Source organism: Geotrypetes seraphini, chromosome 1, assembly GCF_902459505.1.
Source record: "Geotrypetes seraphini chromosome 1, aGeoSer1.1, whole genome shotgun sequence".
In the NCBI taxonomy this organism is placed as follows: Eukaryota; Metazoa; Chordata; class Amphibia; order Gymnophiona; family Dermophiidae; genus Geotrypetes; species Geotrypetes seraphini.
This window is the reverse complement of record NC_047084.1, coordinates 128,316,739-128,335,742: the sequence shown is the minus strand read 5'-3', so window position 1 is coordinate 128,335,742 and position 19,004 is coordinate 128,316,739. Positions and strand designations below refer to the sequence as shown.

General features: G+C 46.8%; 1 protein-coding gene across 4 annotated transcripts in view; it reads right to left on the bottom strand.

The window, feature by feature from the left end:
• BBS7 (Bardet-Biedl syndrome 7) overlaps positions 1–19,004 on the bottom strand; it is a 454,813-nt gene that overhangs the window by 423,720 nt on the left and 12,089 nt on the right. The window contains exon 1 of one of the 4 annotated variants that reach the window (XM_033938307.1): positions 13,097–13,242. The exons of the other annotated variants lie outside the window; for them this stretch is intronic. The gene's annotated coding sequence lies outside the window, so the exon portion shown is untranslated. Of the gene's footprint in view, positions 1–13,096; positions 13,243–19,004 lie in introns of those variants that run through there. 4 annotated transcript variants of the gene reach the window in all.

The window sequence follows — 19,004 nt, the reverse complement described above, 5'->3', positions numbered from 1 at the left end:
GTAGCCGCTCGTGAGGTACTTTGTAGATCGTGTTTGACGAACTTGCTGCACGTCTTTGAGGGAGTAAACAGACAGATAGACAAGGGCGATCCAGTCGACATTGTATATCTGGATTTTTAGAAGGCGTTCGACATGGTTCCGCATGAACGACTACTTCAGAAAATTGCAAGCCATGGAATTGAGAGTGAAATACTCACGTGCATTAAAAACTGGCTGGAGCATAGGAAACAGAGAGTGGGGGTAAATGGACAATACTCAGACTGGAAGAGCGTCACCAGTGGGGTGCCGCAGGGCTCGGTGCTTGGACCCGTGCTCTTTAACATCTTTATAAATAATCTGGTCATAGGTACGATGAGCGAGGTGATTAAATTTGCGGATGATACGAAGTTATTCAGAGTAGTAAAGACGCAGGGGGATTGCGAAGATCTGTAACGTGACATAATCAAGCTCGAGGAATGGGCATCGACATGGCAGATGAGGTTCAACGTGGATAAGTGTAAAGTGATGCATATCGGTAACAAAAATTTCATGCACGAATACAGGATGTCCGGGGCGGTACTTGGTGAGACCTCCCAGGAAAGAGACTTGGGAGTTCTGATCGACAAGTCGATGAAGCCATCCACACAATGTGTGGCGGCAGCAAAAAGGGCAAATAGAATGCTAGGAATGATTAAGAAGGGGATCATGAACAGATCAGAGAAGGTTATCATGCCGCTGTACCGGTCCATGGTACGCCCTCACCTGGAGTACAGCGTCCAGCACTGGTCGCCGTACCTGAAGAAGGACATGGTACTACTCAAAAGAGAAGAGCGACTAAGATGGTTAAGGGGCTGGAGGAGCTGCCATACAGCGAAAGATTAGAGAAACTGGGCCTCTTCTCTCTCGAACAGAGGAGATTGAGAGGGGACATGATCGAAACATTCAAGATACTGAAGGGGATAGACTTAGTAGATAAGGACAGGTTGTTCACCCTCTCCAAGGTAGGGAGAACAAGAGGGCGCTCTCTAAAGTTGAAAGGGGATAGATTCTGTACAAACGTAAGGAAGTTCTTCTTCACCCAGAGAGTAGTAGAAAGCTGGAACGCCCTTCCAGAGGCTGTTATAGGGTGTAACCACACTGTAGCCCAGGACCAGGGCTCTACAGCACTCCAAGTGGTTACCAAAAAAATAGCACTAACGTGTGACCCGAAATGGAGTCACCCTGCAGGATCGGACTACTATTAGATAGAAACTCCAAAATGAAAGAACAAAATAAAGTCCCAACAATTGAGGCTGCTAGAAAAATTGTTCAATTTACTTATTCCTTAGTTCAGGTAAGCAGTTCATCATACAGTTGTAAAGTTTGTCAGAATAGCAATCAATAATGAAGCAACAAACTTTCAAAACAGGTAAGCAAACAAAACAGCTCAAAAAACACAAGTTCAACAATGTAGCTGAGATTACCAGCTTTTCCTAAAGCTAATGTAAGCCTGCTCCTAAGCAGCTTGCTTAATGCACACAGTCATAGTTCAGGAAACTAGCTCCAAAATACATAACAGTAGAAAAGAAAAAAAATATATACAAAATAAAGCCTCTGGCAGCTTTATACAACTGCCAGGCGAGGAGAGTGTCTCAGGTTTTGTCAAAACAAAAGCCACAGCAAGGGCCTTCAGAATCCCACCCAAGGTGACAGCAAAACCTCTCCCCAACCACACTCCTAGCTTTCCAAAAACAAACATCCAAAATAGTCCAAAAAGCAAACAGTCCAAAAATTCACACTCACTGTTTGCAGCTAGAGACCCAGTCCACCTGCATGGGCTCAGGATAATCAGTTTCACACATTGCACAAGCCTCTTGAAAGTCCATGGGCTCTACATCCAGGAATGGCAAGTCTTCAGCTTGTCCAGCCTCTGTTAGCTCCATAGGTGAGGGTCTATTGCTGCTGTTAGGCACCAGGGGTTCCTCAGGGAGGCAAGGCCTGAACTTCCTCCCTAGCCGGCCTCTCTGACTGATTTCAACTACAGGCTTACATACTCTAGGGGCGTGCCCTATTCTTGGTGAGTCAGCAGACCTGCCTGGGGCTCTTGGGCTCCCCGAGTGGCAACTCGTGCACAGATCTCCTAACCCCTCCTCAGACAATTCAGGCTCCCCCTGCTGGTCAAAGGCATTATTACCAGAATCATAACCCTGGGAGATCTTGGAATTTCCCTTCCGGGTTTTCCCTTTTACTTTTCTCTCTGCCCTAACTGGGACCTTGGCAGGCCTTGTGTCTGACTGGTCACAAGGGGAAAACACCCTCCAAGGATTCAAGACAAAGTTAAACAAGTTTCTGTTGAACAAGAACGTGCGCTGGTAGGGCTAGTCTCAGTTAGGGTGCTGGTCTTAGACCAGAGGGCCGCCGCGTGAGCGGACTGCTGGGCATGATGGACCTCTGGTCTGACTCAGCAGTGGCAATTCTTATGTTCTTATTTAATTGATAAGTAGTAGTTACCAAGGCCAAAGGTATGTTCAGCTGCAAAGAGAGACGCATAACCAGCAGAAAGAAGAAGAGGGAGTAGAAAATATGAAAAAGGATCTGCAAAAGTTAGAGGAATGGTCTAATGTCTGGCAACTAAAATTCAATGCAAAGAAATGCAAAGTAATGCATTTGGGGATTAATAATCAGAAGGAACCGTATATGCTGGGAGGTGAGAAGCTGATATGCACGGACAGGGAGAGGAACCTTGGGGTGATAGTGTCCGAAGATCTAAAGGCGAAAAAACAGTGTGACAAGGTGGTAGCTGCTGCCAGAAGGATGCTGGCCTGTATGAAGAGAGGAGTAACCAGTAGAAGAAAGAAGGTGTTGTTGCCCATGTACAGGTCGTTGGTGAGGCACCACTTGGAGTATTGTGTTCAGTTTTGGAGACCGTATCAGGCAAAGGACGTAAGAACACTTGAAGCGGTCCAGAGGAGGGCAACGAAAATGATAGGAGGCTTGCGCCAGAAGACATATGAGGAGAAACTGGAAGCCCTGAATATGTATACCCTAGAGCAGTGTTCTTCAACCTTTTTACACCTATGGACCGGCGGAAATAAAATAATTATTTCGTGGACCGGCAAACTAATAAGACTGAAATTTTTAAAAACCCCATTGCCGCCCCATCCCCGCGAGCTCGGTCCCATTAACCATCTGATCCCATCCGCACAAGCCTCAAATAGTTATGATTTTATATTGAACATATTTTATTAAAGTATAAAAAGAAACAATATTCTGTACAATTGTCATTTTATAAATATAAATAATACAGGGCAAGGATCAACAAAACCCCCGTCTCCCCTCCCCTTCACATATATCCCCTCTACTATCAAGAAAACTGAATAAGCCAAATTATTACAGAATGCTACACAAATATCATGCTAACAGAATACCATAGTCACACATGGCAGGAATGGTGTTAGGGGAGTGGAACTAGGGCAACTGCCTCCTGGTCAGAGAGAGCCCTAAGCCAGCTGGAAGCTAAAGACGCACTGCCTGTGCTTTGCACTTCCCAGTTATGTCTAACATCAGCTCTAGCAGGATACATATTTTAAATCTGATATATTCTAATCACAAGATAGAAATAAAATTATTTTTTTCTACCTTTTGTCGTCTCTGGTTTCTGCTTTCATCTTCTTTTCACTCTCTTCCATCCAGCATCTGCCCTCTGTCTTTTCAATCCAGCATCTGCCTCTTCCATCCACTGTCTGCCCTCTACCCCTCCCCTTCCATATGGTATCTGCGTTCTTTCTATGCCCCTCTCTCCTACACCAGATCTAGCATCTTTGTCCCTCTTTCCTTATTTTTCATCTGATCCCCCTTCCCAGCATCAATCTCTTTCTACTTTGTCATTCCTCTGTCTCTCCCCTTTCCCTCATCTGATCTCTCCATTCCATCCTGACTCCTTCCCCTCCTCTAATCTCCCTGCCAGTTGTTTCCTTCCAATGTTCCTCCTTCCCTGTCCAGCAGTACCTTCTCCATTTCTACCTCCCCTTATCCAACAGTAATTATCATCCCTTCCCCCTGTCAGCAGTAGCCCCTTCCCCTCCCTTGTCCAGGAGCACCCCTTCTCCCTTTCCTCCTCCCCTTATCCAACAGTAACTTTTGTCCCTTCCCTTTCCCTTCTCCCCTGTCAGCAGTAGCCCTTTCCCCTCCCTTGTCCAGGAGCACCCCTTCTCCCTTTCCTCCTCCTCTTATCCAACAGTAACTCTCCTCCCTTCCCTTTCCCTTCTCCCCTGTCAGCAGTAGCCCTTTCCCCTCCCTTGTCCAGGAGCACCCCTTCTCCCTTTCCTCCTCCTCTTATCCAACAGTAACTCTCCTCCCTTCCCTTTCCCTTCTCCCCTGTCAGCAGTAGCCCTTTCCCCTCCCTTGTCCAGGAGCACCCCTACTCCCTTCCCCCCTTCACTCTCCAGCAAATGTTTCCTCTATATAGGCTAGCGGCAGCTTTGTGTGCTTTTAACTTCGGCACACAGCTGCCCCTAAGCAGTATTTTAGCCGCGGTTTCATGAGGCAGCCTCGGGGCCTTTGGTAGGCCGGCCCGCTTTGATGATGCGATGTGGGCCGGCCTACCAAAGGCTCCGAGGCTGCCTCATGAAACCGCGGCTAAAATACTGCTTAGGGGCAGCTGTGTGCCGAAGTTAAAAGCACACAATGCTGCCCCTGCTTGTCTGGGGGTGCGGAGACATACGCGGCAGGAGTAGGAGGTGGAAGGCAGGAGTGTCGGCATAGGGACGGCAACAGGAAGTTGCACGTCAGCTGACGCCGGCACTTTTTGCTGCGGCTGGGGACCCGAATCCTTCGCGGACCGGCGGTTGAAGAACTGTGTCCTAGAGGAAAAGAGGGACAGGGGAGATATGATTCAGACGTTCAAATACTTGAAGGGTATTAACGTAGAATAAAATATTTTTCAGAGAAAGGAAAATGATAAAATCAGAGGACATAATTTGAGGTTGAGGGGTGGTAGATTCAAGAGCAATGTTAGGAAATTCTACTTTACGGAGAGGGTAGTGGATGCCTGGAATGCACTCCCGAGAGAGGAGGTGGACAGGAATAAGGTGACGGAGTTCAAAGAAGCGTGGGATGAACAAAGAGGATCTAGAATCAGAAAATAATAGTAAATATTGAACTAATGCCAGTACTGGGCAGACTTGCACGGTATGTGTCTGTATATGGCCTTTTGGTTGAGGATGGGCTGGGGAGGGCTTCAATGGCTGGGAGGGTGTAGATGGGCTGGAGTGAGTTTTGACGGAGACTTCGGGAGTTGGAACTCAAGCACAGTACCGGGTAGAGCTTTGGATTCTTGTCCAGAAATAGCTAAGAAGAAAAAATTTAAATTGATTCAGGTTGGGCAGACTGGATAGACCATTCGGGTCTTTATCTGCCGTCATCTACTATGTTACTATGTGAGAAAGAAGATGGAACTCCTCTCATATGAGGAAAGACTAAAATGGTTAGGGCTCTTCAGCTTGGAAAAGAGACGGCTGAGGGGAGATATGATTGAAGTCCTCAAAATCCTGAGTGGAGTAGAACGGGGTACAAGTGGATTGTCAAAAATTACAAAGACTAGGGGACACTCGAAGTTACAGGGAAATACTTGGCTTGATGGACCATTGGTCTGACCCAGTAAAGCTATTCTTATGTTCTTATACACACTTTTAAATTTTGTACTTGAAAGGTATTAATGATCTAACAAACCTTTTCCAAAAACAGAGATGCTACATGAAATGAAATGAAGCTGGAAGGAGGGAAACTTAAAAGCAACATCAGGCAATAACTTTTCCAGAAAGGGTTGCAGATGCCAAAAATACCTTCCTGGTGAAGGAGGTGGGCTCAAAAGCAGTGATGGAATTCAAAAAGGTGTGGGATAAACACAAAGGAGCCCTATACAGGAAGAGGATGGAATCAAAGCAAAAAAAACAAACAAAACATATGGGTCCTTTTATAAAGATGTGCTGTCAAGCAGCACATCCTAAATGCCGAGCCGCCCATTATGTTTCTATGTGTGGTCTGGTGTTTAGCAGCGCACTTTGTAAAAGCCCACCATAGAGTGACTTCCCTAACCACCTTTCTGGGCAGACTAGATGGATCACGCTAGTCTTTATCTGCTGTTACTATATATATAATAAATTAAATGAACAATTTATTTAATTGTCCTGTTTACCTATTTTAAATAAACAATCACGTCTATGGGCAGAGACCATCTCTTATGTGTACGTATGCAGCAGTGTTCACAACTTGTATTGCTACAGAAATAAGTAGGAGGGGGAATAACAGACATGAAGACATTAAAGAATTTAGGATTGCAGCTACATCCGTGTCTTATTTTTATCTGAAGCAGTCTGCAGGTCATTTCTCTTTACCCAACAGCTTATAAGGAGATCATCAAACCTATAATTTTAGCTGTACTCCAGAATTTCTTAGTAGTTCTTCCCCACTACCCTATTGTTTGAGTAAGTCCGTACATTTTAACAGTGTTTTTATTTAAATTTGTCGTTATTTAGTATCCCAAAGTTTTATGTAATTTTATATTGTAAACCACTTAGAAACCTGAAAGCACAGTTACTTACCGTAACAGGTGTTATCCAGGGACAGCAGGCAGATATTCCCACACATGGGTGATGTCAGCAACGGAGCCCCGCAGCGGACAGCCTCGAAAGCAAACTTGCTTGAAGATCTCGAACTTTCGAGTGCTGCATCGCGCATGCGCGCGTGCCTTCCCGCCCGAACCAGGGGGCGCATCTCCTGTGAGGATCCTCAGTTCAGATACCAAGCCAAGAAGCCAACCAGGGGAGGTGGGAGGGTTGTGGGAATATCTGCCTGCTGTCCCTGGATAACACCTGTTACGGTAAGTAACTGTGCTTTATCCCAGGACAAGCAGGCAGCATATTCCCACACATGGGTGACCTCCAAGCTAAGTAAAAAAAAAAGGGAGGAGGGAAGTTGGCAATTTATGAGAAAAGATTTTGCAAAACAGATTGGCCAAAATGGCCATCCCTCCTGGATAATGTATCTAGACAGTAATGAGAGGTGAAAGTATGAACCGAGGACCAAGTAGCAGCTTTGCAAATTTCCTCAATAGGAGTTGATCTAAGGAAAGCAACAGAAGCCGCCATAGCTCGAACTTTGTGGCCCGTCACTCGACCTTGTAGAGGAAGACCAGCCTGAGCATAGCAAAAAGAAATACAAGCAGCCATCCAGTTGGAGATGGTACGCTTCGAGACAGGACGGCCCAACCTATTTGGATCAAAAGAAAGGAAAAGTTGAGGAGAAGTCCTGTGAGGTTGAGTACGTTGAAGATAAAACGCCAACGCACGTTTACAGTCCAAAGTATGTAGAGACGCCTCACCAGGGTGAGAATGCGGCTTAGGAAAAAATACTGGTAGCACAATAGATTGATTTAAATGAAAATCAGATACTACTTTAGGTAAGAATTTTGGATGTGTACGTAGAACCACCTTATCATGGTGAAAAACTGTGAAAGGTGGATCCGAGACTAAAGCCTGCAACTCACTGACTCGACGAGCCGAAGTGAGGGCAATTAAGAAAACAACTTTCCAAGTAAGATATTTAAAATGAGACAAGTCAATAGGCTCAAACGGAGGTTTCATCAGTTGAGCCAGAACCACATTAAGATCCCAAACCACAGGAGGTGGTTTAATTGGAGGATGGAGATTGAAAAGTCCCTTCATAAAACGAGCAACCAGAGGATGTGCCGAGAGAGGTTTTCCATCCAGAGGTTGATGAAAAGCAGCAATGGCACTAAGATGAACTCTAATAGAGGTGGATTGAAGGCCAGACTGAGATAAATGAAGCAAATAATCCAGAACTGAATTCAGAGGGGAAGATTTCGGTTGAAGACTATGAGTGGAACACCAAGCCGAGAACCTGGTCTACTTATGACCATAACATTGACGAGTGGACGGTTTTCTGGACGCCAGAAAGACATCCTGATCAGACTGAGAAAATTGAGAAGGATCAGTCAAGTGGAAAGGAACCAAGCCGTCAAGTGAAGAGACTGTAGGTTGGGATGAAGTAAAGACCCCTGACTCTGAGTGAGCAGAGAAGGAAAAGCTGGTAAAAGAAGAGGTTCCCTGATGCTGAGTTGAAGAAGAAGAGAGAACCAAGGTTGTCGGGGCCACCTGGGAGCTATGAGAATCATTGTGGCATGGTCCGACTTCAATTTGATCAAAGTTCTGAGAATTAGAGGGAATGGAGGGAATGCATAAAGAAACTGACCCCTCCAATCCAGAAGAAAAGCATCCGCCTCTAGACGAACAGGCGAGAAAATGCGGGAACAAAACAGAGGAAGTTTGAAGTTGTTGGGTGACGCAAAGAGATCCACCCGAGGAGTTCCCCATCGAGCACATACTCGACGAAGTATAGGGGAGTTGATCGTCCATTCGTGAGGTAGAAGCAGACGACTCAATTTGTCTACAAGGCAATTCTGTTGACCCTGAATATATACCGCCCTGAGAAGGATGTTGTGAGAAATCGCCCAATGCCACAACCTCAGAGCTTCCTGACAAAGGGAGTGGGAGCCCGTCCCACCCTGTTTGTTGACATAATACATCGCTACTTGATTGTCCGTCCGAACAAGGACTACTTGGTCATGAAGGAGGTGAAGAAAAGCTTTGAGAGCAAGAAAGATCGCTCTGAGTTACAACAGATTGATGTGACAACGACGATCTGTGGCGGTCCACAACCCTTGCTTACGGAGACCATCTATGTGGGCTCCCCATGCGTATTCGGACGAATCTGTTGTGAGTACTTTCTGATGAGGAAGGTGGTGAAACTGCAAACCTCTGGAAAGATTGGAAGAGAGCATCCACCAGTGGAGAGACTTCTTTAATAAAGGCGTCACTGCTATGTGACGAGAAGGCGGATCTAGGCCCTGCTGCCACTGAGACGCCAGGGTCCACTGAGGGACGCGAAGGTGGAGTCTTGCAAAGGGAGTCACATGTACCGTAGATGCCATATGCCCGAGGAGGACCATCATTTGACGAGCCGTGAGCGTTGACATGGAAATTACGCGATGACAAAGGTGTAGTAGGGTTTCTTGACGATTGAGAGGAAGGAAAGCTCTCATGTGAACCGAGTCCAATACTGCGCCAATAAATTGGATCGATTGAGTTGGAACTAGCTGAGATTTTGGAAAATTGATATGAAACCCTAGACTTTGAAGAAAAGAAATAGTCTGAAGGGTCGCTTGAGTAACCCCTGGAAGAGAAGGGGCTTTGATAAGCCAATCGTCGAGGTAAGGAAATACCTGAAGCCCTCGAGCACGAAGGGCTGCAGCTACAATGACTAGACACTTGGTAAAGACCCTGGGGGAGGTCGCCAAGCCAAACGGAAGAATCCTGTATTGAAGATGAAGGTTCCCCACCTTGAACCGGAGATATTTGCAGAAGTTCGGATGAACAGGAATGTGAGTATAAGCCTCTTTGAGGTCCAGTGAGCACATCCAATCTCCCTGATCCATGAGAGAATACAAAATTGGAAGAGAGAGCATGCGAAACTTCTCTTTGACTAGAAATTTGTTGAGAGCACGGAGATCCAGAATAGGTCGCAAATCCCCCGTCTTTTTGGGAACTAGGAAGTATCTGGAGTAAAACCCTAGATTGTGCTCGGAAGGGGGAATCTCCTCCACCGCTCGAAGGCGAAGAAGTGCCTGAGCCTCCCGAAGAAGAAGGGGGAGTTGCGAGAGACTGGAAAGACACTCTCCTGGAGGATGATCTGGAGGCACATGAAGGAGTCGTAAGAGTATCCCTCGCGGATGACCGTGAGGACCCAGAGGTCCGATGTAATGGTTTCCCAGACAGATATAAAAAGGGAAATACGACCTCCGATGGGCAGGGAGGAGTTCGGATGCAAGGCGATTGGAATGCTCACCACTTGACCGTCAAAAAGACGGAGTGGGTTTGGTCGCAGCAGGCGTCTGGGGCTTCTGAGAACGCTGTTATTGAGGCCTTCTAGGTGGAGGCCTAGAGAAAGCTGGCGTGGACTTCATAGGGTATCTACGAGCCGGAGGTTTGTAAGCCCTAGATGTGGAAGGTTTTGGTTTAGGGCGTATAAGAGAGGCGAAAGAACGTTCATGTTCCGAGAGCCTTTTAGTAGCCGCCTCAATCGAGTCATCAAAAAGCTCAGAGCCCTGGCACGGTAGGTTTGCTAACCGATCTTGTAAATTGGGATCCATGTCCACTATTCTGAGCCAGGCCAGACGTCGCATGGCCACTACAAATGCCAATACCCTGGAAGAAAGCTCAAAAGCATCATAAGATGCCTGCAACATGAAGAGACGCAATTGAGAGAGAGACTGAATAATGTGTTTATATTCAGAAAGGCGTTCTCTGGCCCAGTCTGGGCAAAAGGATGACAACTGCTTCAAAAAATAATTAAAATACGAAGTAAAGACATAGTTGTAATTCAAAATTCGATTTGTCATCATCGAATTTTGATAAAGTCTGCGCCCAAATTTGTCCATAGTGTGCCCTTCGCGCCCCGGTGGGACTGTTGCAGACACCTTAGAAGGATGAGCTTTCTTCAGGGATGATTCCACCACTAGAGACTGATGAGAAAGTTGTGATTTCTCGAAACCTTTGCAGGGAACAGTGCGATACCGAGACTCCAACTTCGATGGGATCGCTGTCACAGAATAAGGAGTTTCCATATTCCGCAGAAAAGTCTGCTTCAGCACCGGTGTCATGGGCAGACGCAAAATCTCCTTAGGAGGATGGGGAAGCTCCATATCTGCCAAATATTCAGGCGTGTACTTAGAATCGGAATGTAAGTCGATATTAAGTGCCTGCCCCATGTCGAAAACAAATTTCGCAAACGAAGAAGACTTCGAAGTCGAGGCTTCCTCTGGGGAGGCAGAACGAGAATGAGGCGCCACTGAAAACGATGGAGAAGCCTCGCGTGAATATTGAGAGACGGGCTCCGATTCGAGGTGCAAAGTGATGGAGGATGCTCCACTCAGAGGAGGAGTGGCTGAATGCTTCCGCTTAAGACTCCGAGATGGAGAGGTGCACGGAGTGCGAGGTTTAGCCAGAGGCGATAGATCCCGAGATAAACGCCTCGAAGGCGGAGTCCTCGACCTCGAATGCCTCGATGAAACCAAAGAGGCAACGGTACTGTGAGAGCGAGGCACAATCTTCGAAGTGAGATCCGAAGGCCTCGAGCTCTTCGAGGGAGTGAGCTTCGAAGACCGAGACCGATGCTTCGATCGAGGCAACGATAGTTTAGAAGCCCGTTCAGGAGAGGAATCCGACGAGGAAACCTTAGATCGAGACCTGTGACGAGGAGACCGTCGACGAGGCGCAGACTGCTGCTCAGGCTGGAGTTGCGAAGACAGAGTCGAGGCCGGGACCAACCGAGCCACTATCGAGGAAATCTGCGTAGTCAAAATTGACTTAAGCATGTCCTCAAACATGGGGACGGAGACCAAGGGACTCGGAGTCACAGGTGGTCTCGTGCGTTCCAAGGAGGGCGACCTCGAATGAGAGTATTCCCTGGACTTGGAAGCACGTTTTGAAGATGGTCGAGAAGACGGAGTCGAACCTGGAGCCCCAGGCTGCGTGGACGCAGACTCTGTCGGCTTCTTAGGGATGGTACCTGAAAAGGAAGCAGGAGACTTACCCCCCAATCCAGGCTTCGAGGACACCGCCGAGGCCTTCAAGGCCGAGGACCCGGAGGTCTTCGAGGCCGAGGCCTGTCGAAGAGGCGAGGTCGAGGTCTTAGCACTCGAGGATTGTCCCGAAGTCGAGGGCTTAATAGATGCCTCGACCGAGACCACAGCTTTTTCAGGCTCCATTCGAGGAAAAAGTTCTAAGAACCTGTCGCATCGGCACTTGAAGGCACGAGGTTGAAGAGTGAGGCAGCGAAGACAATCTTCCGGGCGATGAGTCGACCCGAGACAGATCATACACCGACTATGTGGATCAGTGATGGAGATAGTCCTGCCGCACTGATAACACCTTTTAAACCCGGTAACAGGCCGGGACATAGATAGGACAAAGTCCGTGTCGAGAACGAGGAAGAGAGGCCTAGGCCTCAATCTCCCAACCCGACGACAAATAAAACACAAAAGGAATTGTATTTTTTTTTTTTTTTGAAAAGAAAAGAAAAGAACGAGAACACAGCGACCGAAAACAACAAAGAGTACTCAGCCGCGGTGAAGAGAAGGCACAACGCTACGGGAACCAAGTCGACAAGTCTTCTCAGCTCCGTGGAAAACGTTGAACTGAGGATCCTCACAGGAGATGCGCCCCCTGGTTCGGGCGGGAAGGTACGCGCGCATGCGCGATGCAGCACTCGAAAGTTCGAGATCTTCAAGCAAGTTTGCTTTCGAGGCTGTCCGCTGCGGGGCTCCGTTGCTGACTTCACCCATGTGTGGGAATATGCTGCCTGCTTGTCCTGGGATAATAAGCGATTTAAAAAATCTTTTAATAAACTTGAAACTCTATAAGAATTGCAACAGTGCAGAAAGCTGCTCTCACTAGTGTGTGTATAACACAGGGGACCATGACTTTGGGGAAAACCAGGTGTTGGTGAGGATTGTTTTGGCTTTGCTTTTGTAAATCAAGGGGGATATTTGATTGTTTTAGCAATTGTTTGTTTCTATTATGACAGATTTTCATTGTTTGTCAATCATTGCATATTATTTTTAAAGGCTTACGGTTTATTTATGTTCTGCCTGTAACTTTGCATCAAGTCGCTAGGATTCGAACATGAGTCGATGGCACCTAACTAATGTAACTTTGCATACTTTTTCAAGAAAACATGGCTTTGGCTGGCTCCTTTCAACTCCTCAGTGTGCAGAGTGCCCCAGGGCATGACAGGCTGGAGGAGTGAGGACAGGAGCCATGGGAGGGGTTTTGTAGTCCAGATTCTCAAGCAGAGAATCCTGGACCTATCACTGAGGGGCTTGGGTTACCTGGAGCTCAAAAGCTGCCACCCAAATGAACTGGCAGTGAATAGCTGCAACTGGCTGCCCTTAAAACTGCTGAGAAAAAGAGACCCCGGAGTGCTTATATTGCACAGAAAACACAGAGTAAAACACAGGCAGTAGGACTGATTCTCAATTCTGCAGAGCACTTCACTTCACCTGCCGGGATAACTGCACACACCCCTGACGCTCTAGTCTGTCCAAATTAGATTCTGAGCAGGGATCGTCTATTACATGTTAAATGTACAGCGCTGCATACACCTTTCAGTAATAGTAGAATCGATCCACTCCACTGTGCAATCTGGACTCTCCAGAACTGAATCAGCCCCGGCAGAGAAACAAAGCACTCTCCAGGCAACAGCAGACACCTTCCTGCTGGCCAACCTTCCTCTATCACAGAGGAAAAAAGCAGCACACGCAATTGTCTCCTGGCAACCCTGGCTATCTGATGGACAACATTAATTTGTCACAGGGAAAGGGGAATCAAACCCATCTCCCAGCAACTTCAGCTCCTCTCATCCTCAGACAGACTTGCCAAATCTCCCACATTAAGCTTTCACAAGTTATTTTTGCTCCCCAGCACAAGTGCTCGAGAACCCCCATGCATCAGCCTCCCCCTCCATCAGCAGCAGGAGACATGTTAAAATATTATTCGATTTCTATGCCAATGATATGCAGATACTTATACCCAACAAACCAAATCTACCCACACGTCTAACTAAATTGACTACCTCAGGAATGCTTAAAAAGAACCCCTTTGCTTGAATCCAAACAAAACAGATTCCGTAAATTCCTAACACAAGTGGACAAAAACAGTGACAGAATTCAAGAATACATGGGATAAACAAGGAGAAACAACACACAGAAAAAGATTGGAATCTAATTCAAGCAAAATTTAAACGACCACACCTCAACTACTTTGTACAATTCTGTTCGCTATATTTCAAAAGAGATCTAGCGAAATTAGAAAACGTACAGAGAAGGGTGACAAAAATTATAAAAGGGATGGGATGACTTCCCTATTAGGAAAAGCTAAAGCAGTTAGGGAAAACTGATTTTGAAATCCAACTGTTGAAAGACAAGAATTGTCATACAAGTCGCTACTGTCACCCCTTGCGGGGTAGGGTCCTTGATCATCCAGGTAAGAAAAGACTTGAAGATCCTGAGACCGTAATGCAGCTGCCACTACCACCAGGCACTTGGTGAATACTCTGGGAGAGGACACAAGGCCAAAGGGTAGTACTTTGTATTGATAATGGTGTTGAGCCACCTGAAAACAGAGAAATCACCTGGAGGCCGGATGCACTGGAATGTGAGTGTAGGCTTCTTTCAGATCCAGAGAGCATAGCCAGTTGTTGCGATCTAAGAGGGGATATAAAGTTTCCAGGGATAACATCTGAAACTTTTCCTTTACCAGAAATTTGTCCAAAATTGGACAAAGACCCCCCCCCCCCCATCTTCTTCGGAACAAGAAAATACTGGGAGTAAAACCCCCAGTTCCTCTGACTTGAAGGACCTTTCTCAATGGCATTGAAGAGAAGGGATTCTATTTTCTGAAGCAGAAGGGATGTCTGCTGAGGGTAAGAGGAAGACTCTCTTGGAGGATGATCTGGAGGAATGCCGATAAAGTGAAGAGAGTATCCCTCTTGAATGACTTGTAGAACTCAGAGGTCTATGGTAATCAGTTCCCAGCGAGGGTAATAAATTTGAAGCCATCCTCCGATGGGTTGAGGAAGAGGCTGGGATAAAGGAACATCAGCTATGCTCTCTAGAAGCACATAAAAAAGACTGAGCAGGCTTCTGTGGAGCTACAGCCTGGGTTTTTTTTAGGGCACTGTTGCTTCTGTTTCTTCTGCTGTGGTCTAGTATTAGCAGCAGGTTTTGAAGAAAAACGCCTTTGATAGGAAGACTTAAAAGGCTTGGAAGTTGAAGGCTTAGACTTGGATTTCACAAGGCATTCCAATGTTTTTCATATCAGTAAGCTTTTGAGTGGCATTTTCAACAGAGTCACCAAAGAGCTCATCACCAGTGTTCCCTCTAAGCGGGCGGGTGTTGTGAGCAAACTTTTTTCACCGTGAGCCAAAAATATCGGGCGCCAGCAAGTTATGAGCCAACTCGCCCGATTCTCCTCTCGCCGCCCTGCCATCTGCCGTACGCCTCTTCCGATCGTGCGCTGTGACGAGAAACGTGTGCGCTGCGATGTAATATTTTGTGCGCCAGCGCACGCCAGCGCAGCTTAGCGGGAACACTGGTTCAAATGGTTTTATTTATTTCCCCAAATTTATTTTTGTTATACGCATTGAAAATATTTGATATTGCGTTTAAATCAAAATCTCAATAAACTTGAAACGAGTGCCCGTGAGATTGTGGGAGGGTTAAATACTCAAAACTTAGAAGTTTTTGCTACGCCAGCTTTCTGGTATCTTTACATACAGTGGCGTACCTAGCATATGTAACATCCGGGGCCCATCATTTTTTGGCACCCCCCCCCATCTGTAAGAAAAACATGATTTTTAGTAACAAACCACACGTCACACATGAGTACCTAGGAAAAGGCAGCATCTTACATATTGCAGTGAGCAGTACATCAATACACCCATTGTAAAACTAAACAAGCCAGACCAGCACAGATCAATCCTACACCGTCAATCCTAACAGAAAACCATGTCTTTCGAACACACAGAACACAGAAAACACCTTCGCCTAGTAAGGAATATGTAATCACAAACTAACCCCTCCCTCTTTTACAAAACTGTAGTGTGGATTTTAGCTACGGAGGTAACAGCTCTGATGCTCATAAAATTCTGAGCATCAGAGCTGCTACCACCAAGGCTGGTGCTAAAAACGCTTCACAGTTTTGTAAAAGGGGGGATAAAATAAAAATACATAGACAAAGGTTAAATTGAACCAGCAAGAAGCTGGACTCTGCATACAATGCTTCACAGAAACAGTGACACATGTCTCCTAAAGCAATAAATAAATAGAAATTTTTTTCTACCTTTGTCTTCTGTGGTTTCTCCTTTCCTCATCTTCTTGTAACTCTCTTCCTTCCATTCACTGTCTGCCGTCTCTCTTCCCCTATATGGCATCTTCTCTCCTTCTATGCCCCTTCCAGAAACTGTATGCCTCCCCCTTCCATCTCTCCTTTCACCCCATTGGTCTGGCATCTCTCTCCTCGCCTTCCCTCTCCCACACCTCTCCTCATAGTCTGGTATCTCCCCTTCCCTGATTCTCTGGCATCTCTCTCCTTTCCTTTTCTTCCATCTTTCGTTCCCCCTCCATGCTCTCACATCTCCCCCTTCCTTTTCCCTTAGACTGGCATACCTTCCTCCTACGCTCCAAGCCCTGGCATCTCCTTTAATTCCCTCCCTCATCTTCCTTCTCCCTCCAGCTGGGTACCGCAACACTCTTCCCTGCAGCTCTGCACTTCCCCACAATTGCCATGCTTCGGTTCCTCTTCTTCCTTCCTTCCTCCCCCCCCCCCCCCCCCGCGGGACCCTGCGGCACCATCAACTCTTACTCCCTCTAATGTCGGCCCTGCAGCTCCAGACTTCCTCGCACCTTCTCCCCTCCCCCTTTGGATCGCTATTATTTTAAATGTTATAGCCGCGGAGCTGTATCCATCAGTGGAGATGTCTAACCTCGGCCTGCCCCGGAACTCTTACTGCAGCAGCCGCCCGTCTAGGCAGGAACAGGAAGTCACTGTTGCAGTAAGAGTTCCGGGGCAGGCCGAGGTTAGACATCTCCACTGATGGATACAGCTCCGCGGCTATAACATTTAAAATAATAGCGATCCAAAGGGGGAGGGGAGAAGGTGCGAGGAAGTCTGGAGCTGCAGGGCCGACATTAGAGGGAGTAAGAGTTGATGGTGCCGCAGGGTCCCGCGGGGGGGGGGGGGGGGAGGGAGGAAGGAAGGAAGAAGAGGAACCGAAGCATGGCAATTGTGGGGAAGTGCAATCCCCCCAATGCGTCCCCTTACCTTACCTCCCCTTACCTTTGCGACGCGTGTGTGCGCTGTGAAGAGAAACTTTGCGCTGCGATGTAATATTTTGTGCGCGCGCGCAGGCCAACGCACCTTAGCGGGAACACTGCTCATCACCCAAGTATGGAATGTTAGCCAATCTATCCTGGAGGTTGATATCTATATCAGAGACTCTGAGCCATGCTAGACGTCTCATTGCACTGACATAGCCGAGACTCTGGAAGACAATTCAAAGGCATCATAAGCCGATCTCGCTTCTACCCAGGGCAAGGGCGCAAGAAATATGATGAAAATCCTGTAATTGCTTTGAAGGAATGTATCTATCAAAAGAAGACAATTTCTTAATCAAATGCTTGATATAGCATGAAATATAGAAATTGTAGTTAAGGACTCTGTTAGCCAACATGGTGTTTTGGTATAGGTGACAGCTAAACTTGTCCATAGTGTGCCCCTCTCGTCCCGGGGGCACTGAGGCATAAACTCTGGATGGAGTAGATTTTTTCAAAGTCGATTCCCACCACCAGGGACTGATGTTGAAGCTGCTGTTTGTCAAAACCAAGGGAAGAAATGATTTTGTATAGAGAGTCCAATTTTCTGGGAGCCACAATTTTTCTGGGAGCCAATTGTAAGAGGGGTCTCCTAGTTCTTATGAAGAGTCTCCTTGAGAATACCATGCAATGGTAGACGAAGAAGTTCTTTAGGAGATTCATCATAGTCCAAAGCCTCCAAATATTCAGCACTATGAGCAGAATCAGCTTCTAACTTGACTGGAAGCTCTATGTCCAATCACCAAATGAATTTTGTAAAAGACAGGCTTTCAGTAGGCGCTTTAGCTCTTTGTGGTGTCAGAAGTAGTGTCAGAAGCCTCTGTAGAAGACTCAGAGACATCATCCGCTGAGTCAGACTGTAAGTCTGAATCATAAAAGTCTTTTGGTGAGGAAATGCATCGGGATCAATAATGGCTTCGAGACCGGTGTCAATCTGATGAAGATTATTATGTATGATGTGATTTCCTTTTACGCTTAGAAGAGAAGGAAGGAGAACGATGTTTACGCTCGAAGCAGCTGAGGATGACCGATGCTGAGTGGACTGGGATCATCGAGACAGATGAAGAAGAACGCAGATGTCTTGAAGAACTGGATCGACACCGTGAGGAAGAATGTTAATGAGATACACTGCTTTTATGCGTGGAACATCGACGCAGTACCAGAGATCCAGTATCGGCACTGCAGGACCTGGTGGCCTTATGCTCAGGCTGGGCCAGTACCGAAAAAGCCAGTGTCAGAGCATGAAGCTTGAACATATCACTAACTTGGAAAAGTGCTTCGAGCTTCTCATGGTACGAAGGCACTGGCTCCATTTGGTGTTCTGCCGCTACCACTGGTGCCCTATCTGGCCTCAGCAAGGGTGACCATGAAGAGGATGCACATCTCAATGTAGGAGAGGCCAGATGTAAGTGTCAGCATCAAGGGACTCGATGCAATGGTGACCTGTGAGACCTATTGGGAAGCTGACAGCTTTTTAGCTGGCTTACCCAATGGAGCGATGTCCCCTGATGCTGACTTCGACGCTTTCGATGCTGAAGGCTGTGAAGTATTCTTGGTGTCCATTCTGGTGCTGAATAACTTTTCTTGTTGGAGCTTTCGGCTCTTAATTGTATGTTTTTGCAGGGTAGAATACCGCACGCAGAATTTGACACAGTATTCGGGGCCAAGGCACTGTAAGCACCAACTATGTGGGTCAGTGATGGAAATTTGCCATTGGCACCTGCAACACTTTTTTTATGTTTAAAAATCATTTTTTATTGAGCAATTCAAAAGAGCCTGCCACAACACAGCAGTAACAAATGGGCATACAAAAAGGGCACAAAAACAAGAACATCAAGATACACAGGCAACAAATGGCTCACAAGGAATGTCAAACATATGCAAAGCTAACCTCCCATCCCTAACCCCCCTCCCCCCATTCCCATCCAAATCCCCTACAATCCCCACAAACAACTGCAAGGATGGACCAAACCCATTTAGAAATTCAGGATATGGTTCTGATTCCTGGGAGAGAAAGAAGACCACAACACGCCCCAAG